Below are 21,675 nucleotides of genomic sequence, written 5' to 3'. Positions count from 1 at the left end.
TCTCTGCCTGCGGACTCGACACATCCCGGGACTCGCCACAGGGGTGTCGGGGCATCCTCCCCGGGGTGGGGTGGGCAGGATCCCTGCTGGGGGGCTGCCCCCGAACACTCCCACCTTGAGCACGTTGCTGTGCCCGTGCCGTGTGGTTATCGATGTATTTTATCTTGGGCTTGAGCACAAGTCGAAATCAGGGAAGAAAAACAGACAGGGGTGGTGATGGGACAGGTGACAACATCAAACTGCAGCCACTTGCAGGCGACAGGCTTGGCCTGCAGCCCCACCTGAGCCGGGCTTGCTGCCACTGCTCCAGGCCTCTTTGCCGTTGGCTACAGTTAACTTGAGGGGTTTTATGGTTTCCTGTGTATGCTGTTTTTGTTCTCCATTATAATAAAATCCAGTGTTGCCAAACGGATTGTTTCTCTGGGGCTCTTTGGTGACACAAGTTGTTGCCTCCAGATAGCTAAGAGAAAGTCAGACTAAAATATATATCTATATTCACACAAGATGACACGTGCATATATAGAGAAATGGGAAATAGTCACATGTTCCTTGCTGCCTGCAATATGGAGCAAGGCAAGTCTCTCACTAGAGAAGTATCCCGAACTAAACCACACAAGGTTATATACATATACCAAATATACTCCTTTTTCTTCTTCTTCTTTTTTTTTTTTTTAATAGATCATATTTCTAATATGAATGTTTTGGAAGGAAAACTAGTAGCCTATTAGCAAACTGGAAAGTTAATAAAATTACTGCAAGGATTTTTAATGAAGATCTAAATTAAAAGAAAACTAGATTTTAAGAATCACAACTGATGTCTGACCATAGGTTTGCCTAACACCAGATCCTCTCTTGGTTGTCGGTGAACATGTTGGGCACCTATAAAGAGGAGCATTTCCACAGTGTGGTGAAATCTCCAATTCGAAATTGCTGTAGCTGTCGTTTCCTCCCACTGCCGTCCCAGGGCCTCTGCTCCAGCTGGTGTGAGGGGCCCCAGCCTTCCCCCTGGAAGCTGCAACCACACTCAAGCAAACAAGGCAAAGCAGGATTGCTCCTTCCCTGCTGTGCCTTCACCTGGCCTCTGGTAATCAGCATTTCAAAGACTTCTACAGCCACACGTGGTCATTGTCACCGGTGAATCCCGCTCTGTTAATTTGTTCTATCCTCCATGGCATCCCCTTCTTGCTTGCAGCCTCTGCAACAACTTGTGGTAATGTGGTAATGGCTGAGTGAATTCATTCATGTGCTGAGTAAAAAAAAAAAAAAAAAAAAAAAAAAGAAGTTTCAGTTTTCTATTTTAACTTTAGAATAGGTAATTTTGTCTGTTCTTATACTGTGATAATTTTCTCTCTTCTTCATCTTTTGCTAAGCCACTGATCTGTATAGCTCTTTGCTGTTTCTCCATCAGTTTGTCTCACAGTGCACAGAGATACAGAAAATAATTGAACTAGAAGATTTGAATGAAAAATCACCATAATAGGCTGCATGTCTGTCACTAAAATTTATTTTTAATAGACCATACCGCTTTGTAAATCATTAATTTACCTTCAAATTAGATGAAGGCTGTTCACCTCGAGAGTGTATATATAATTTTCAGTAATCAGGTCTGCCTCCCCTGTGTATCATTTCATTTCCTTCCCTTTCTTGTGAAGCAGCATGTGATGTGACTGCATGCATAAATTGTGTTGTATTTTCTTTCTTTTCCAACACCAAAGTAGAGTTCCCTGGGAGTCAGTGATGCTGAGCACATTTTCAAGCTTCGTACTCTCACATTATACTGCCAGAAGATACAACCTGACTGAGCAGAAAGGACAGGATTGAGCTAGAGGACTCCCCAGTGCTGCCCCCCCCCTCCCTGCCCCGTTAGCTGTCATGGCATGTGCTTACATAGTACATGACACAGTAGTAGCCATGTGGGTGCAGAGTATTCACGCTGGCCAGCCCCTCCTCTGCCGTATCTGCTTCCATAAGAAAGTGGGAAAAGTAGCAGGTTAGGGCTTAACCCATCTCTCTAGGGCTTTTTACTCTGCATGTTGGATCTAGGTTTTGAATGCATATATTAGGGTTAATTGTTCATGTAGAATAACTCCATAAAGATCCCTGAAAAGCTCTGAAGGCATTAACAAGCTATTACAATGTGACCTCCTGGGTCTACAGATGTTGTGATCATCTTGATGTGCCAGAGTTCAAAAGTGATTATCTGCCGCCTGCCATTTCAACCTTTCCTCTGCAGGGTCTTCAAAAGAGCTCTAAACATCAGCTGTGATTTTTGTCATCAACACAAGGAAAATAAATGTGATTGTCTCCAAGATGGTTATATCGTGGCACAAAAGGTAACTGACTTATGCAGAACTTACCTGGTCAGCGATTGCTCTGTTTTGTGCACTGTACATAATCATCTCAAGGTGAGGAGTAGCATTTACTGAACTTGTAGTAACCAACCTATAGACCACCAACAGAGTTAAATCCCCTGGCATATGATTTAGGCATAATTCATAGGCATGCCTAAGCAACATTTCCTAATACATCTCTGTGCCCTTTTTCCTTGTAGTGCAGTAACTCCTGGTATGCTTTCTCCCCCTTTACTAGTTCCTCCATGTGTTTCACAAACAAAGTTTAATTCTCTTCCCGTGTGGTAGAAGAGTACCCCCAAACTCCAGTGTCTCCTATTACATCTTTCCTTTTAAGTGAGTTTATTTGAAGCAAAGGACAATATAACAGTGGCTGCTGGTGGGTGACATTGATTGTTTTGTGGCAGAGAAGGTTTGCTGTCCATAACCCAGCCTTGATGCCATTTTATTGAGTGCTAACAAATGCTGACCAGCCTCTTCATGCACCCCTGTGTATCCTGTCCTTATCATAGGCATCATCAACTTGCTTGAACAGGAGGAGGAAAAGGACTAGCAGAAACAAGAGTAAGACTGGCAGGTCGTTTGCAAGGGGCCCATATTGGTCTTCCAAAATTATGGGAATTAGGTAGAAGTAGAAAGCCAGACCTGGCATCAGTCAGGGGAATTGTGGACTTTGAGTCGTGTTTGACACTGTTATTCCAGCAAAATGCTAGACAAAACTCATACTATACTGATTTGCCTTCTTATCTTTCCTTTTTTTGCTCTCTCAGTAATCCTTGGTTTCTTCCTGGGCTTTCCCTTGCCCCAGTTTACATTCCTTTCTCTGGCCTTGCTTCTTCCTAGATGTCTTCCTAACCTTCTTCAGGAGGAATTTTGCTAATATTATCTTAGAATTGTAAATTCCCATTCAGTGGACCCTAAACATTACATCTTTCCTGCTTTCCCGAACCCATTTTTATTGTTTCAACATTCATCTCTTTCCCTTGCAAAAGGCACTGCCTAATATAGAATGAAAATGCAGTAGAATGAAAAGAAATCTAATTTAAGATGTATCCAAGATGTACCCAAGCTACATTATCATCTCAAGCTTAGTCCGAGGCTCTCAGATGAGGGTGTCTCTACACATTGTCTGCCTCAAAAATAGCACCAAGCTGGGTACAAACTGTGACTGTGTTTCTGAAAGCTAAATGAAAACAGCTGGTATCTAACAATAATTTAAAAGGCTGTTGCTCAGGTTGACTGTTTTGAACAAGTGGGATTGCTATGAAACCAGACAGGATCTGACTGCATGATCTCAACACAGCTCACCAAAACCTGTGTACTCAGGTTAAAATCCACCCACACCTTTCAAATGGGCAAATTCTTGATGTGTCAGAGAAAACGTAATAGAGTGACTTTTTGCTTTAGCAGCCTGTCTGAAGTTTGTGGCCTCATGCAGCTCACAGTCTGTCCCTCTCAAGAAAGCAAAGCAAACATCTGAATCTTGCCAGGACCCTGGAAGTGCTGAAGCTGTAATTACTGCCACAGTGGGATGGTCACTGATGAGGGTACAGTGACCGGACAGAAAGTGACTGGTGTGCTGACGACAGCGGGTCACACAGGATGGTGTGGGAGTGGTGAGTGGCAAAGGGAATTACAGTTTACAGGGGAATCTGGGCATTTCTCTAGACTTGAACACCTGGGTCTGGATTTAGTTCTATGAAAACAAATTCAGATATTCTCAGACAAGGCAGAGTCTGGTATATATACCTAGGGTTTGGTATGATTCAGAAATGTGGCACTTGAGGTATGGCTTCTCATGTGATGTCATTGATTCAGACTTAGGGTACCTAGAAAGTTAAAATAATTTAACACTATATGAGATAGGTCTTGTTTACATATAAGTACTTACGTGCTTTAAATGTGCATAACTTGAGGACTTAATTTCCAGGAAGGGACATATTTTCTGTAATATTCAGTTTTTCCAGAAAATAATTTATATAATAAGAAAACAACGTTATTATTTTCTAATGAAAGAATATGTATAATTCTAGTTCTAGCTGTAGGGAAACAAGTGGTACAGTGGATAAAACAGGAGGTCGTAAACAGGCATTTTCAGATTAATACCTGGTCTTCCTGTAAACAAATCACAATGTGATTTGGAAAATCTTGGTATGCTGCTTTCCTTTGGATCAGCTTCTCATGCTGTGAAGTATGAGCTATAGGTAAAAGCAGATATATTGAAGTTGAACTGTTTCACCAGGTGTAATGGCTTTTTAACTAATACATTAAAATGTATTATGTTTCTATAAAACAGAGTAATGGAGCAGAATAAGAATAAATTTTTACATTTTTACATTCTCATTTATTTTTTTAAAAAGGAGAAAAACAGCGTATTTTCAAAATGTTTGGGTTTGTTCTCTTGGATCAACTTTAGGGGGGATAAAGTGTGAAAGTGTTCTTTGAGCTCCCTCCTTGCTTTTAAGAACTCAGACATGAAGCTTTTGCTTCCCTATCTCAAATTGAAAATGCACACTAGTGCTCTGGAACTGATCACAAATGAAGGATCATAAATTCTAGCTTAGCTTATCTAAATTGTGTGTTTCATGTAGTTCTAAAATACTGTGTTATCACAGTGAAAGATACACACTGTGAGTTAGACTTGGCTGACATACTCACTGATAATTACATAAAGGAAGCATCTTAATTTCATTAACAAATTGTTCCAGGCTTATATAGAAACTAAATCATGGTGTCTTCTCCTCTTATCTTTCTTCTATTATTATTGTTTTTATGTAGTTGTTGATGCCCTTAATCACAGATCAGCAGCTCATGTCCTTGGTGCACTATAAGTACAGGACAAAAAGAGAAGCTCCACTTCAGATTGTTTGTAGTTTAAATGTATGACAGAAAAGCAGCCATGGATATGAGCAGAAAACAAAGTAACGATGTTACCATTCAGTTTGTCAGCACTAATCTCACTACAACAGTAGCCTAAGCTAGCTGCTCTTTTATGCTTTGCAGGTGTCACAGATGACAACAGGTATAAATGACAGATTTGGAAGAGTACACCCATAAATTTGTACTGGTGAACAGGGATCTCTTCCAAAGTATTTCTGGTTATTGGGGAAAATACAAAACCATAACAAGCAAACTTGTGAGAGAGGGCCAGGGGAGAAGAGCACAGACTAGGTTATCCTACTTAAGTTCATGGGCTGAGAAAATAAGCACTGAATCAGAAAGTCTGGATGTGTGGGAAGAAAGGGAGAGAGGTAATGCTTATCAAGGCCTGGGATAAAGCTGCTGCAGTAGTTGGGCCCCAAAGTGATATGAACTTCAAGAAGGGAAGTTTAAAAAAAAAGCCCAGTACTATTTAAGCATAGCCTGAACATTAAAGCAAAATTATTGCTGGTGACTAACGGTGCCTTATGGCAGTGATTGAGACAGAAGTAGAAGGAAGGCTGGTAGACCTAGTGGAAGTGCAAAACTGTATCTTTGTTTTATCCAGGCAGAGGATACAAACTGCTTGGCTCGTTAACCACAGGCTGAGGTTACAAAGGCTGAGGTTTCATTGGCATCTGAGGTGAAGACATCAGTAAATCATTGTGTGACCCAACGGACCCTGGTTTCTACAGATCCACATCTCAGGAGAGCTCCATTGAGTGAACTCTCTGATATCCACTTGGTGCGCTACTCCCTGCTGCAACCTGTCTGGCAGGGACCTTTGTTCCCCTTCCCAGACCCACCTGGGACTCCCATCCACGCTCCAGGAGCTCATTTAAGCTGAGGTCTGGGCCTTTCTCCCTTCCCCTGGGCATCTCCCTTTGCAAAGTCTCTGGTCTCTTTGGGACCTCACCTCCCCTCTGTGAAAATTATGGATGGGTGATGGATGAAGACATGTGTATGATGCTTCTTCAGGAATGCAGGTGAAAAAGGCAAGTCTGAAGAGCCTTTTGCCTATAGCCATCTACAGCTGATGAAATGGGCTGTGGACGTGTTCGAGAGTTGTGCTTGTGTTAGTCTGGGTGACCCTAACACTCTACATAGGACCTGGTGTCCTGTGGCCATCAGCTGTAGTTTGCAGACATTTGTGTAGTCTTCTCTGAAGGATGCTGAATGCTAAATGGCAGGTCTGTTTTTTTGGCTTTTGTATCTCTGTTTGTGACTGATGGGTCTGTTGATTAACTGAAATTTGGTTAATACTAAGTTTTCCTCCAACAAGGGCTCTGAGCAACCTGATCTGGTTGAAGATGTTCCTGCTTATTGCAAGGGAGTTGGACTAGATGATTTTAAAGGTCTCTTCCAACCCAAACTATTCTATGAATCCATGATTATGAAAGAATGGAAAATTGTATCACTCAGAAAATGAAATTACCATTTAATATTTCTTAGTAAACAGAGTTGTATCATAGGTATGCTAAGGTGTATTTAATGCTCTTCTTGTCATAAATTAATTGCAAACATGTAGAGCAAAGCATATTCATCAAGAAATATCCACATGTGCACATTTACAAATAATTTTTTTCATCAGGGTGCTCTGAGAACAATAATGATGACAAACAAAATGGTCTGGTTTCACATCAAGGGGACTGATTTAGATCAAAGTAATTTAAATTGCCAATTTTAATCATGATTTAAGTTGTCAAGATGGAAACCTTGATTTAAATAATTGATTTTCATCTTGTTTTGCATCTGTGCTTCCTAGGTATTTTTCTAAATAAAGGCTGATTCTCATTGGCTTGTGTAATTCAGTATTTCATTTTGCTAAACATGAGGATTATATACATACTACAGCTGTATATACTTAAGTATTTTGACATATATTTACACATATTCTTAATTTACACACTTTTATCATGATAGAAAAATAATTAATATTTTCTGACACTAGTAAGAAAGTAACAGCAGTTTTGGCTGAAGTGGGTTATTTTTATATATATATATATTTTTATATATATATATATATATATATATATATATATATGTATATAAACACTGTGGGTTGGATTAGATGATCTCCAGAGGTCACTTCCAACCCAAATATTTCTGTGATTTTGTGATTTCTGCCCCTGCACCATCGTGGAGTTTAGTGCACAAGTGCTTCTGCAGAGTCAGTCCTAACTAACTGTTACATTAACTGGCTGGTCTGTGGTTGGTGAGCTGAACTGTCACCGTGTCTTTCAATATTTTAGAAACAGATTTCAGTGTCTCATAATGCATTTCAGCCCAATTGAACAGGAAAAATGGACCATTACACTTTTAATCGCTGTTGTTTACTTTCTGTGTCCTGGCATTACCATGATGCTCCCCTGGAAGACCAGGTCCCTGGAGAAGGTTCTTGATTTTCTGTACCAGGAGGTATGATGTATTTCATTTTTGTCACTGAAAAAAGCACTTACATTTATTAATCAGCAAAAATGCAGCAAAAGTTTGTGATACTTTCTTTTTGGATTTAAATGCATTTGCAGGGTCTTTAACAGTCTTTTGGGTATGGGGTAATGAAAAAGATATAGTTCTTCCTTTGATAACGGGGATGTCTTGGACATATTGATTTAATAAACTAGACAATCAAGTTTTTTTTTTTTTTAGCCTTTTATCCTGTTGATAAAAGATTATTTGTGAGTGTAGACTGCCTTACCACTGAGTGTTCCTTTAGGTATGTGATAAAACACAGCAAAGGTGCCTTAAATTTATTCCAAAACATTTAAGATGTATGCAAAGTAGATGGTTCGAATTGCAAAAAAAAGACAAGCTTAAGTCATAGGTGTTTGAAGTTTACCCTAAAAATATCTTTCTAAAATCTCTTGGTCCTTTTATTCTGGTTGGCCAAGGTAGTTTTAAGTATGAAGAAAGTAACAAATTGCCAGAATGTGGTGGGTTGGTTTGTTTGGTTTGGTGTTTTTTCGGGGATGTTTGTTTGTTTGTTTGTTTTGTGGGTGTTTTTTTGTTTGTTTTTAGTAAAAGACTGATAACTTTGCCTCCTGATTTCTGCTTAAGTAAGTCTGATTTCTTTATTAATAATGTTGATGTGATAGTCAAACCTAGGAAAAGTAACAAAGTACTAGTTAAATCCTATCTAACCTCAGGCTTATCTGGCCATCTATGCTCATAATGAGTTTCTCAGGTTTAAAGGCACTAATCATTTAACAAAGCCAATGGCGTAAATTGAAATTAAGGAACTATTAATTCAGCGTTTGGAAAACAAGCTACTAATTTCATATATTTGAGTTAGCATTTCTGTCACTGTGGTTCCAAGTGTCTGGCAGTGCCTTATCTCTGTAAAGGCAGGGACACATAATGCCTGACCTTTCAATTTCAAATATATAGTAGTATGCAAACATAGAAAGAGACAAAAAGAAAACAACCAAAGAAAACAAGGAAAAAATCAACTTTATGTGGTGATGAAAATTATGTTAATGAGACTGTCTTGATGCATGATAGACACTACTAAGTCTCTCTAATTTTGGGATAGTGATCCTGTACTTTGGCTTTTTGGTGGTCCTAATACCAAATTTAAAAAATGGTTTATTTTTTAAATAAGATATCTTAATTTGTGTATGTGGTATCTTAATAGAGACCTTGTGCTGTTGTATCCATTGTGCCTTATAAAGCTGCAAAAACTACCTCTCTTCTTCCAGCAAAGCCCATTATTTTTATACTTCACAGAGGAATAAACATAGTCCTCTTCAAAACATCCTTTTCCTCTGATCCCCAAGTACCTACTCCTAGAGAATTTATTGTCTTTTTACTCAAGATCTTGATTTATCTCCAGCCCTGCCTATCTTTATGAGCAACACCTTGGAGCTCACACTAACAGTGTCTCTTTTCCTCTCACTCTTTTTAGTTCAAAGTTGGTCTCAAATATTTCTCCACAACAAATTGGTATGCCCAATGTGTATGAGTTGTAAGGATAGGATTTCATAAGATCTTCTGCACTTGTGGAATATCAATTCCTTTAATATGTACACAAATAGAAGATAAGATACATTTAAAATTGTGAGAGCACCCTGTTTGTAGGGCGAGTTCTGATTAACAGCTGATAAACAGTACTCTAAGGTTTCCTGCTATATGTAATAATATAGGAGATGAAAGAGGATATAAGTTGTTTTGGGTCTTGTCCATTTTACTGAATGTTATGTTAGGGACTAGATTTAATTTGTTCCTCTGTGCAAAGAATTTTTTTAATAAAGTAGCCATTTAGATTAAAGGATAAATTAATATATTATCCTATAGTAATAAGTGTTAAATTGGATCATGTGTTGTCTCTGATGGTATCACAGAAATTACTTATGGTGATAAAATGTTGCTTGTCATAGTTCAGTGGAATATGAGTATGTCCTAGAGACTGCATTCCCAAAATAAAAGGTTTTGAACTATTCAAATTGCTTATCATGGAAAGTAAACAAAATCATGATTCCCTTAATGAGGAAGGAAAAGAGGGTACTTTTGGCTCTATTATAGAAGTCTTGTTGAATAAGTGAAACAATGTGAATATCTCAAACACACACAAACCCAAACTGAACCTTTTGGATTCAATAGCAAAGGCAGCAGCGGAGAGAAAGATAACAAAAACCTCAAAAAGCAATGAGCTTCTGTATTTCAGCCCTGTTGTCTTATGCTGGCTTGAAGCTGGGTTGGAGTTGATGTTAGCTGTTAGAAATGGCATAATTTATGAATAAAAAATCCAAATCCCCTGCTCTTTGGGGAGAGTGGCTTTGCCTGAAGAAGGCTGTGTAGGCTCAGGAAGGAGCGAGGAGTGATCCCTGTCCCAGCTCTACCTTGTCCTTCCTGCAGATCTAAAGACCTTTTTTTTTGTTGTTGTATTCTGCACTTTAACTGAGGCACCGTGAGAACTGGAAATTGCTTAAAAAGCAACAACACAGATGGGAAAATGAAGATTGGCTCACATGTTAATTAACCAGCTTCACCTTATCATCTGCAATGTACCCTAAGACTGTAAAAGTATGCCTTGATGTTTCTGGTTGGTTGTTAATCTTTCTTGCTTTTCTAATGAGAACACCTGAAGTGATATTTTATGAAATTTCATGCAAAGTACACTAAACTCAAGTGGAAAAAGCATTGGTGATTTAAATCTGCTTTGGAATATGCCCATAGCTGAAGTAACTTTTTTTTACTTAGGTATTTCCCTTCTGAAATAGTTCTCTTGCATTTCTGAACTTGTACTACTTTGTTCAATAGACTTGTTCATGCACGCACATTCTGATTTTAAAGGTGTTTTATATACATATATATATATATATATTTTCAGTAACTGCTGAGATAATTCTGTTCACAAATGACTAGAAAACTGAAGAATAATTTGAAAAAAGCCTCCTAGATGACTTGCAGGATGTAACATAAGCCATCTGACAGTTACAGCTAGGGCTATGTGAGTCATTAGGAAAGAGAATGATGCACATGCTAAAACTAGGAGGTGCAGGAGTGTTCAGAAAGGGAAATATTGATTATTTTTCTTCTTTTTAATAGATTCTATTGCATAAGTTAAGCCACTGCTGTAGGCAGTTGTACCTCTGCCAGACAGAATCCTAGTCATTACCTTTTGAAATCAAATACAATTAAGCATTATAACAGCCCGCAACAAAATCCAGCTTCTGCCAGTTGATCAGCTCTGTGCACCCATGTACAGAATTAACATGAATGGTGACCACAATGGTACGTAGCAGTGCTGGGACCAGCCTGCAGGCTTGGGAGATCTTACTGCACCAGCTCCAGGCTGTGACTAGCCACCATTGTTCCTCCTCCTCCAAGGTCACCCGTCCTCCCTATGAGTGAAGGTGTCATGTAGGCTCAGGGTGTCTGTGTGCTGTGTGAGCAGAGGGGCAGGTGCTTATAGGGGAGCACTGGATTGACTGAGCTGGTGTTGTGGGTCTGGACAGGCTTCACAATGTACACTGTGCAATAGGGGGGCAGTGAAGAAAGTAATGTGTGAACCCTCCCTAATGCAGAAAGTCTTGAATAAGCAGTCTTGACTGCCAAAAAACATGGCCACAACAGGTTTTACATGTTTACCAATAGATCCCATTCTCTCATTCATTGTTATCAGAATATCTCTCCCAGCGGGGACCCTCTGCTAGGCACCTAAAGGTAACAGCAGCTTTTCACATTGGAAAAAAAATCAGCTATGGCAAATTCATCACAGCATCACTTTGTGCTAGCATTTTGTCCTCTGACAGCAGTTGTCTTTCTGACTTTGGAGACAGTTTGGGTAGTTTGAGTTGTCTGGGCAGCAGTTACGTCTAAAGGCTTCTCTGCTTTTTAAGTTCTGATAACTCTTCATACAAAATTATTTCTATGTTTTGTGAATGGTGTGTTTGTGTTTATAATGCTTTTATACACAGAGTTCAGAAGGATCTACTTTGTTTACAGCTTATTTGCTGTCAGCTGAGTGTTTAGGCCTATGGTGTAAAATGCCTCCTGTTTGTGGTATCTAGAAAACCATGTTGTCTGTGGCCATTTCAAATGATGTTTTCCTCATCAGCTGTATTTGATATTGGTTTAAATCAAGAATATTTTTTACCTCTGAGTATTTTAAAATGTTATTACATTAGAGCATTTTTTTATTCTTTCCTTGTAGATGAAGTAAGGAAAGTATCTTTTCACACTGATCTTTAACTTTAGAATTTTTGTTTTTCTTAGAATTCTATATTAGGATAATAACTTGGCTTTTACTGGATAGAAAGCGTTGTCTATGTGACTTTTTTCAGAAAGAAATGTAGAAAGCAAACAATGCAATTAGACATATTTTGTAACTAAAATTGGTTAAAAAATAGACTGATGATCCTATGATGGCTGGAAGCTCAGCAACAGTAGGTTAATAACTGCTCTACAGCCTCTTGTTGAGGTTAGCTATTGACATGATTTCCAGGAAATTCGGCTTTTCACAGCTATTTATTCATTTTGTGTGATTAAGTACAATGACCTAAGCTTTCATGTGCAGCTTTTTGTGAGCCCTGCCTTTTTTTTTTTTTTTTTAATGCTTCAGTTTCCCTGTATGGAAGTGCTAACCTCACAGACTCTGTTATTGATGTAACAGTAGATGATTTAAAAGAATAGAAAATTTCCTATAAATTCTTCCAATGCTTTTAAACTGGCCTTTTTGGTACAGTATGTCTTCATGAAAAAAAACACTACAAGAAATATTGTGGTTTTTATATCCTTACCCAGGTGTTTCTCATATCTGTGTTAGAATATAAAATCTGCATATTCTGCCACCACTAAAGCTGATAAATTGCTGAAACAGCTCACATGCACATTGCACACATAGGTGGTTTAGTGAGTGAGTAATGCAAAAACCAGAGGTTTCTAGAGTTTTCAGTAAAGAGGAATGAGGCTCCTCTCAACATTTAGGGCCCGACTCTTTCTCAACTCAGATCTTCTGTGAGCATTTATATCTGTGTGAAGTAAGCTTAAGAAGAATTAAAAAAAAATGCTCTGCTGGAATTTAGATGGCTCAGAAGGCTTGTAATAGGATGAGTGTCTTTACTTCAGGTCACTGATTTAAATCCCAGTTAGAAATAGCCAGAAGTCATTACAATCTGATGGGAGGTTGGTGACCTATGAAATGAACTGGTGATGGGAGCCACCAGTTGCCACCAGAATGCAGCCACATATCACACCAGTGCATTGAACTACAGCCAGTGAAGAAAATGTAGTGGCCTGCAATTAGAGAAACCGGAGTTTTTATTGTCCTTCAGAAACACCTTGTTTCTCACTGCCCAGCCTGCACTGAACAGTGCATAGTTTAGTTTTATCCATTAACAGGAGATTTTCTTTGAATTACAGTCCGGTAGCTGATCCTTTAAATCTGCAGAGAAGACCAGCTGCGGCCTTTAGGTAGCAATTTCTCCTTTGCCTGGCTTTTATCTAGTAAATATTTACCTCCTTTTATGCATATAGTGATATCTCTAGGCTTTTCCTGTCATCACTGACTAAGCAGTCTCTCTTTACCCTTTCCCACACTTTATTTCATTTTGGAAAAAAAATTAGAGTCCCTGTTAATGTATTATTGAAAATATTTATGTACATATAGTTGGAGTCTAATCTAGAATAGCTATTGACTGATGTGCCTCATAAATTACCCAATGTTTGTGGAGGCAGAATCTGGAAATGTAGTGTGTTTATGTGTAATAAATACAGAATTTGTAATGTGACTTTATAGGCAGAGGTTACTGACAGATTATAGGTCTCTCTAATCTGTTTCCAAAGAATCACGTTATAGATGACATTTTTCTTTTGTGACACCTCTGGCATCATGTGGAGTACCAAATTTGAAGAGGACAGGCTTGTTGGAGCTTTATTATTTTTTAATTTGTCACATTTTCTTAAAAATAACAGCAGGCAAAGAAAAGTTGGAAAAAACAAAAAAGACTCTGGGAATAAGTTTTCATGTTTCAAGCCTTTGGAACCTGCCATCTGCTTGAGTGGGGCTCTCAAAATACAGCTTTCCTGCAGTAGTCGGCCACATATGCATGAGGTCACTTGCCTGTGAGATTGCAAGAGTGAGGCTGGAGAAAACATGTTTTTCTTTATATACTAACTGCATATTTTGTTTGGGTTTGCATGTGGGTCAGCATATCTATAATGGTGTCAATGATATTTTTTCAGTCATTCCACTGACAACTGGGTTGAATCCCTACTACAGAATCATGGATTTAAGGAAAATGATCTACAGCTTTACCAACAGTTGCCAATACAGAACCTCAACTTTCTTGAGGGAGTATAAGCAACATCTAATTGAGAGTCTGTGTATATTTTTATCTTATTACTCATTAAATACAGAGATAAATTAAATTTTTAGCAGACTGACATTGCTACTATGTGTATTTCAGTCACGCCAAGTACTCACCTTATTAAAGACTGGAATTCCTCCAGATGCTGGTTTTCAGTGTAGAGTTTGTATTTTAGTAACTGTTTATGAAAACAAAGATATGCTTTAAAAATGTTAGAAGGGTAGGTAAATTGTTTAGTGTAAACAGTGTCAAAAGGAAAATAAATTTATAAGTCTGATTAGCTATTATTTTATTAATTATTTTATTAATATGGATATATTACTGAGAGAAAGTATTCTGTACTAGTCAAAGGTACAAATTTTGAATAAGTCATGAACAGAGTAGGGTTGTAACTTTTCAAATGAGGTTTCATTTGAAAAATTTGAGAGCAGTGGCAGTGTTGAGACTAATAATCGTATTGACCCGACAGACCAAAAAGGTAATTATAGAGGTTATAGGCAAAGGAACAAAGAACAGTAATAGAGGTCACAGGGAAATGGAAAACCAGACAGTTAGTTTATCTCGTGTCTATATTTACTATGCTGGTTTTACCAGAGCTGGCATAGTATTTCTGTGCTTAGGGTGACCTTGATATTTCTTGCAAAAACAAATTATATTCTATCGTCCTTCACAATGGCAGGTATATGTCCACAGCTTTGTCATACCTATTTCCTTGTGAAAAGGGTCAAACTCATAAGACGTAAAGATACAGGAGGTCAATACTCACACAGGCCAAAATCAAAGGAGGGAGGCTGGGCTGGCTTGCTGGATCTATGGCCAGGAGAAAGTGTGATTGTGCAGAATGAAAAAAAAAACCAAACAACCTATTGTGCTGGTATGTGCTGAAGCATGCAGGGCAGCCTTGTTGTGACTCTGATAGCCTTGTGGTGGCCCTGACAGCCTGCTGCTTTGAGAAGGCTTTGCTCAGATAGGGCAGTGGAGAAAAGTCTGTCCTTCACCCTCTTCCCTTTCCTTGGCTGCTTGTTCCCTCCCTCTGTCGTCTGGGGCTTTCCCGCTGTCCCAGGAATGGCTGACCCCCCCGGTGGTGCACAAACCTGATGTGCCCAGGTCCTTACTGGCACCTGGGCATGCCCAGAGTCCAGAGCAGCTTTGCTCTCTCTGGGCTGTTTCTTTCTCCTGTTGCTTTGTGTGTGAAGGAGAAGCATGTATTATGTCATAGACTGTTTTGGGTTTTGTTTTGTTTTGTTTTGTTTTTTCTTTTTCTTCAGGGCTGCACCCACGCCACATGAAGCAGAAGTGCGTGTTTTCGGATGACTGCCTAAGGCTGCGCAGATGGGGAACTACCAAATTAGATTTTGGGGCAGCCGCAAAACCCCTGCCTGTTACCTATTTGTCTATTTATCCAGTTATATTAGGAAGACCCAAAAACATACTGTTAAGCTACAAACAGGTGTTTTATATCATAAGAAGGTGCACATAGCCCTGTTAAACTAGGCAAAGATTGTAAGTAGGACTCAAATCCTTTTCCTGTCATTGTCCTGAATATTCTCTATAAGAGGGGATTCAAGACAAGCATTTTACAGTCTCTGTGCTTCACGAATATTCAGCTGACTGCCCGAACAGATTTATGAATCAAAGAGATCATATTGACTACAATTCTAGCCCAGTGCCTTTGTCAGTACTATGGGGTGATTTCTTAAAAGAAGTGATTAACTAGAAAGGCTGACATTTTCAAAATAAGCTAGAGAGGAGGATAATTAATTAAATAAATTGAAAAACAACTAGAAATAATTGGAGCATTGTCTGTAGTTGAGAAGAGGGATATTATAAAACAATATATTCAGAATGTTAGTTTTAAATGTTCAAAATAATCTGCAATTTTTTTCTAACCATTTTGACAGTATGTATACATTAGATAATCTTTATACAGTACTTAATTTTTGCAGTTATAGTTAATATGTCTCAAATAGATCAAAATTTTCAGGAAAAAAGAAGTCCAAGCTAATGTTTTAAAACTTGAAGGAAGAAGAAAGTAGGGCTGAAACCAGAGCTCCCCACATTTAGTCTTATTTTGACTATAGTAATCTTCTATTCGAGCACTGTTCATAATGGTGTATAGATTAAATTGGAACAAGAATATGGAAAAGTAATCTTTTTGTCCTGTCTATTAAGAATTACATAAAATGGGCCTGTTTGTTCACCTTGCATAAAAAAAAAATTCCCTTGAGAGAGGTGGCAACTGCAATAGCAACCATGATACACAAACATGTTGCTGAACTGAACACTTCTTTGGATTTGTTTGGGAATTATCTGTTCTTCTAGGGATTCTTGTATAATATTGGTTTTATAAGGATCACAGGCCCTGGAGGGAAAAGTGGCAGGAACAGTTAAAATGGAACCAGGTCTGTGTTGAGTTACTGATTTGCCAAATAAAAAGAGTGGGTTAAAGGGGACAAAAAAGGTATAACGGGAGGTGAACAAAGAGACTCTGGTGTATTTAGAGTTTCCTTGTCTTGATCAAGATAGATACTTGATGGAAAAGAAGATCAGAAAAGATATCACTACCCTTTTTCTGGCTTAGGGAAAAACATGAGGAAAATGTAGGTAGTTGAGAATCAATTACAAATTGTATTTTGTTCCTCTAGAGTATGGATGTTGTGAACAACCTTTAGGTAATTCAAAAGAATGCAGTGCTTGAAAGCTCATGTTTTACTAGCCTTTATGAATAATACTGATTTGTTTTTTGTAAGCAAATGTTTCCAGCATATGCATTTCCAAAATAAACTTCCTATGAATTTGCTGAGTATGTGTCTCCAGACAAGAATATATTCATGCCAAAACAATTCTTTCATTTGCAGGCTGTCTGTCTTGGTCTTTATGTTTACAGGGGTAGATTGACCTAATGATTTGATTCATACTTCTGAAAAAGAGATTAATGGTGAAATCAGCCTCTGCATATAGAAGAATAAAACCAAAGGGGAAGCAAAAAATTGCTACAACAGCAAAACCCAGAAGGTACTCTGAATTATCTGCCAAAAGGCCACATTTTGCTGATCTTATGCTGTGTTGCCTGTTTTTCTATACATGGCAACATCCAAAAGCTCATAAGCAAGTCAAAATGTTGAGGTGCTTTTGGAAGCTGAGTGGTAGTTGCTTTTTTCAGGGAAAAAGGATCAAACAACACTGAACTTTTTGCACAGTCTTTCCTCACAGTACAAGTAGTTTGGTTACTGTAGCTGATGAATGCTAACGTTTCTGCGAGTTCCCTCCTGAAGATTGTAATCTCCTCTGTGGCATCTATTAAAACAGAATTGACTGAAACCAATCCTCCTCTTCTGGGGCAGTCTGTGGATCTTGCATAGTGTGAATTTCTTTCACACAGCCAGGAACAAAGATCAGAAGGGATGGTGTGAGTCTTCAAATCCAGCCCCTTGAAAACTGCAGGTAACCAGTCACCTGCTGTTTAGTCTGCAGACCTCCACAGGTGATGTGCTTTTGGACACTCCCCACGTACAACATAACACAACTTATATAGGAAGTCAAAAAGCTATGGCACTCACATGTACTTCAAAATGACCATTGCTATTAGTGTGGCAACCAAATGTTAAGTGAGTGTCACAGCCCCCCCCAAAAAACATTTGGACAGTGAACTTCAAGCAATTGTATGCTTTCTTGATAAATTTAATGGAACTTAAACAAATTAATGTAAGTAAATTTTCAAAGATATTAAAACAATCCTGTAAGTGCATTATCTTTGCAGGAAGGTTTCCTTTCCTGCGCAGCCAGTCTTGCTTTCAGGCAAGACTGAAATTTATAAAAGACAATATATAAAATTAGCTGTATGATAATTTAATGTGGTGGCAAGACATGAAATCATAAAGCTAACTAGAAACTAAAGCCAAACAAATTTTGTTTTAAAGTGAAAGAAAGCCTTTGTTGTTCTTCTTTTTAACAGAAATAGTCATAGTTGACTTAGTTCTTCTGAGAAGTAGTTGACTGTGTTTTTATCAAAATGGAAAATGTTTCTTAAAGTTAGACTTCAGTAGAAGATGGCCAACCAGGAAATATATGTCCAGCTTGACCTTTTCTATGATGATTTCATGACCTTTTCTGATCTTAAAATTCCTAAATTTATGTCTAGAGTGAATTTCACTGAAGCCTCACTTCAAGGAGGCTTGGAAAGCAGAATAAAAGTCACGTGGAGACAGAAAGAGATCACACATCTAAGACTGAAATATTAATAATAAAAAAAGTGGTTGTACAGTGGGGAAATCAAGGATTTAAAAACTCAACATAGGTAGTTTAGGCTGTGTCCTAATTATTTGGGAGCCAGAAGAGACCAGGTCACTACTATTTGAAATATTTAGATGTTGGCACACTGTGGGGAACTTTTCACCATCATGGCTTTCTTCAAAACAGATGTCAGCATGTGGAGCTGTTGGAAGATCCATACCTGGACTCCTCCTACAGCTACAGTGAAACCTAAATATGAACGTAAAAAGAAGAATTAAATATGGACACTGCTTTAAAATCATTATCCTTAGTTCTCCTCTGAGCTCAATTTTGTGCTCTGCTTTCCATTATTTTAGAAGGGATCAGTGTCAGGCAAATTAGAGTATTGTAATCTGGGTCATTCTGCTCACCTTTTTTCACACTGGCACAACATTGGCAATAGATTCTCATAATTTCCATGATATTCTAAGATTTATTACACTGAATGTCACAGTGTAATGTATTTTCTGACACTAAGGTGCAAGGCATCTGGGGCTAGAGATTCAATATTTATCAGAACTAAGTGCTGCTCAAAAGCTTTTCCAATGACCAACAGACCAAAGAGTAGGTTGCGATCTGTGTGCAATATTTTTCTTTCCACTTCCAGAACACAGGGATCATTATTTAGTGCCTTTTGTATGGCAATTAAAAATGTTACTGTACCCACTGACAGGCTATGAGCATTGTTAGAAGATACTTCATTTTTCACTAACTCTAAAATTATTTGAATTCAATCCATACCAGTTGTTAATTTTTTTGTAATGTTTTTGACTTTTACAAGTCACTTTCTACACTCTGTAATTTCTATTTCATGTTAATTATCATCAATTGCTCTCTTCTTCTTGCTTCTTATTTATTCATTTTTAATGTTTAATTCTTGCCTTTACCTGTCCAATGAACCACAGAGGGATTTTAACCAAATTTTATTGTCTTGACTGCAGATGGCCTTTTATCTATCAGATAAAGTCTTTTATTAGAAAGAGAACTTTTGTTGAAATGTTTCTGATATTTTTTGCCCTTTTGATCAATTTTTCTAATATTTCTCATTCTTGCTCAGTCAGCTCTTCAGCTACATATTATCAACTGTGACTGTCTTCTGTCTGTGAATATTGGATGCAATCAGGTCACAATTATGGGACCCTAGGCAACCAGTGGCCTCCGGTTCAATGATAAGTCAATCTTTATCCCTCATAATGAAGTAATAAGGTAGAGACATACATTGTTCAAACACAGTTTGTACTAGGTAGTTATGATTGGTTTTTTTATACACTTTGCCCTCGAACTTGCAAGGGCAGGAGAAGAAGTGGACGTGGATGATCCCATTTACCTGCCCTACAAACTCCAACTCAGCTGACAGGCTATCAGGCAAATCACTGTCCTCACAAATTTTCAGCAAGCCATACCTTCATGCAAGGTGTCTTGGATATCTCACAAAACCAAAATCTCATGAAAAAAGGAGCTACCTGTATAATCTGTGCTTTTCTAGAAAATGCTGCTAAGAGTAGTCATGAGATGTTTGCTGGTTGTACCACAATGCACATTCTTCCACCAGACTTAGGGCCATCTGGGAAAGAGACCTAGCCAAAAGATACATATGTGTCAGCAGAAGAGTGTGTGTTGGTCGGACATCAACGTGCATTACTAGAAGTGTGCTTGTAAAAAGGAGATAAAATAAGGATGGAAGTAATGGAAGGGCTATGGTGCAGCCAACATCACTCTTCCCCCCATGGAACTGAAGGGTTAAGAAAACAGAAGAGAGGTGGAAGAAGAAAGATGGATAAAACCACCACGGAAATAATGTAGATGGAGAGAATGAATCTCCAGGATTAATTAAAAAGTCCAAAGTTGAGGGAAAGCAGAAGAAGTGTGTAGAAAACAATCTAGGAGGAAATTGTAAAAGTGTTATGATAGTTGTTCCAGAGCACACAATGCAGAAGGGCAGAAGAGAAAGTAAGGTGAAAGGAATGGTAAAGAAAAATGCATACAGGGAGGCATTTTACATGCCTGGTGTTACACTGTGTCATGTATTATCACTTCACATCAGAAAGCTACAATGAAAAATAACAATGTAGCACGTTGCAGCAGAACATAGGAAAACGGTGTTTGAGAGCAACTCACATCCCGTTCAGTGGTGGAAGAGATGGGGGCAGAAGGCAGGAGCTGGGGGCAGTTTCTCTGAGGTTGATCCTGAGAGGCGAGTTACTAAATGTTTTGAAGAATCAGACTTTGAGGCTGACAGTGTTGTCAAGGAGGGAATGTTTTGAACGAAAGTTCACAAACTAGGGAAGATGAGCAGGGGGGAAAAGAGCTGGAAGAAGGACAAGTTGGGTTGCTAGGGTGAATTGAAGGGAAATAGGAAGGGATGCAGGTGAGCAGGGGCTATAGGACGTGTCAACAGGACACCAAAAGACAAATACTATGCCCTTCCCATCCTGTTTTTCCATCTAAAAAAAAACACGTCTCAGGATCATCCTCTGTTTTTTGACTTTGAAAAACCAGTCCTAGCCTGGCGGGTGTGCGTTGCTATTAATTACCAATTCCTGGTAACTCCCTCAAGGTTTATTTTGTTTTTAAGGAAAAAAAAAAAAAAGCAAGCTGCAATCGGGCATCTCTCAGACCTGGCCAGTCTGCTCCAACAGGGCCTGAGGGCTGGGGGCTCTGGGAGGGGGACGGCACGCAGAGCTGCCCCGAGCCTGTGCCAGCACATCGGCTGCGCGCACACACACACACACCGAGCGCACACGCCGTGCACCCCGCACGGTCACCGCACGCACAGCCTGCACACACGCACGGTGCCCACACAAGACACATGTTGTGTATGCCCACGCAGTGCACACACTCGTGGCACACACCGTGCACGCACGGACAGCCTCAACGCCCCCTCCACGTGCACACACACACGAGCAGACAAAGAGCGGCAGATCCGTCACCCCCACACACCCTGCGGCACAGCCCCCAGGGCAGCACTCCCGCCCTGCCACCAGCACCGGCCCCGCCGCCCCGACGTGAGGGTCCCGCTCCGGGAGGAGCCGGGCGGGCCGCTCCGCTTCCCCCTTGCCCTTTTCCGAGCGCGGGGCCGGGACGCTGGGACGCGGGCTGGGCACCAGAAAGTTAGGCACCGGCGGAGGGGGGAGGCAGGCGAGGCGGAGGGGCCGCTCCCCCGCGCTTTTGTTCAGCGCCGGGGAGAGGACACTTGGTGGGGCCGAGCCGGGTGCGCACCCACTCACGCCCACGCCCCAGCCCACAGCGTGAGCCTGTCCCGTGGCAGGGCCGGGGGGTGGGAAGGCGGAGGAGGGAGACGGAAGGTGTCTCTCCAGCCTTCC

The sequence above is a fragment of the Columba livia genome, chromosome 2 (genome assembly GCF_036013475.1).
Source record: "Columba livia isolate bColLiv1 breed racing homer chromosome 2, bColLiv1.pat.W.v2, whole genome shotgun sequence".
Lineage (NCBI taxonomy): Eukaryota > Metazoa > Chordata > Aves > Columbiformes > Columbidae > Columba > Columba livia.
Note: the sequence above shows the minus strand (reverse complement) of the source record.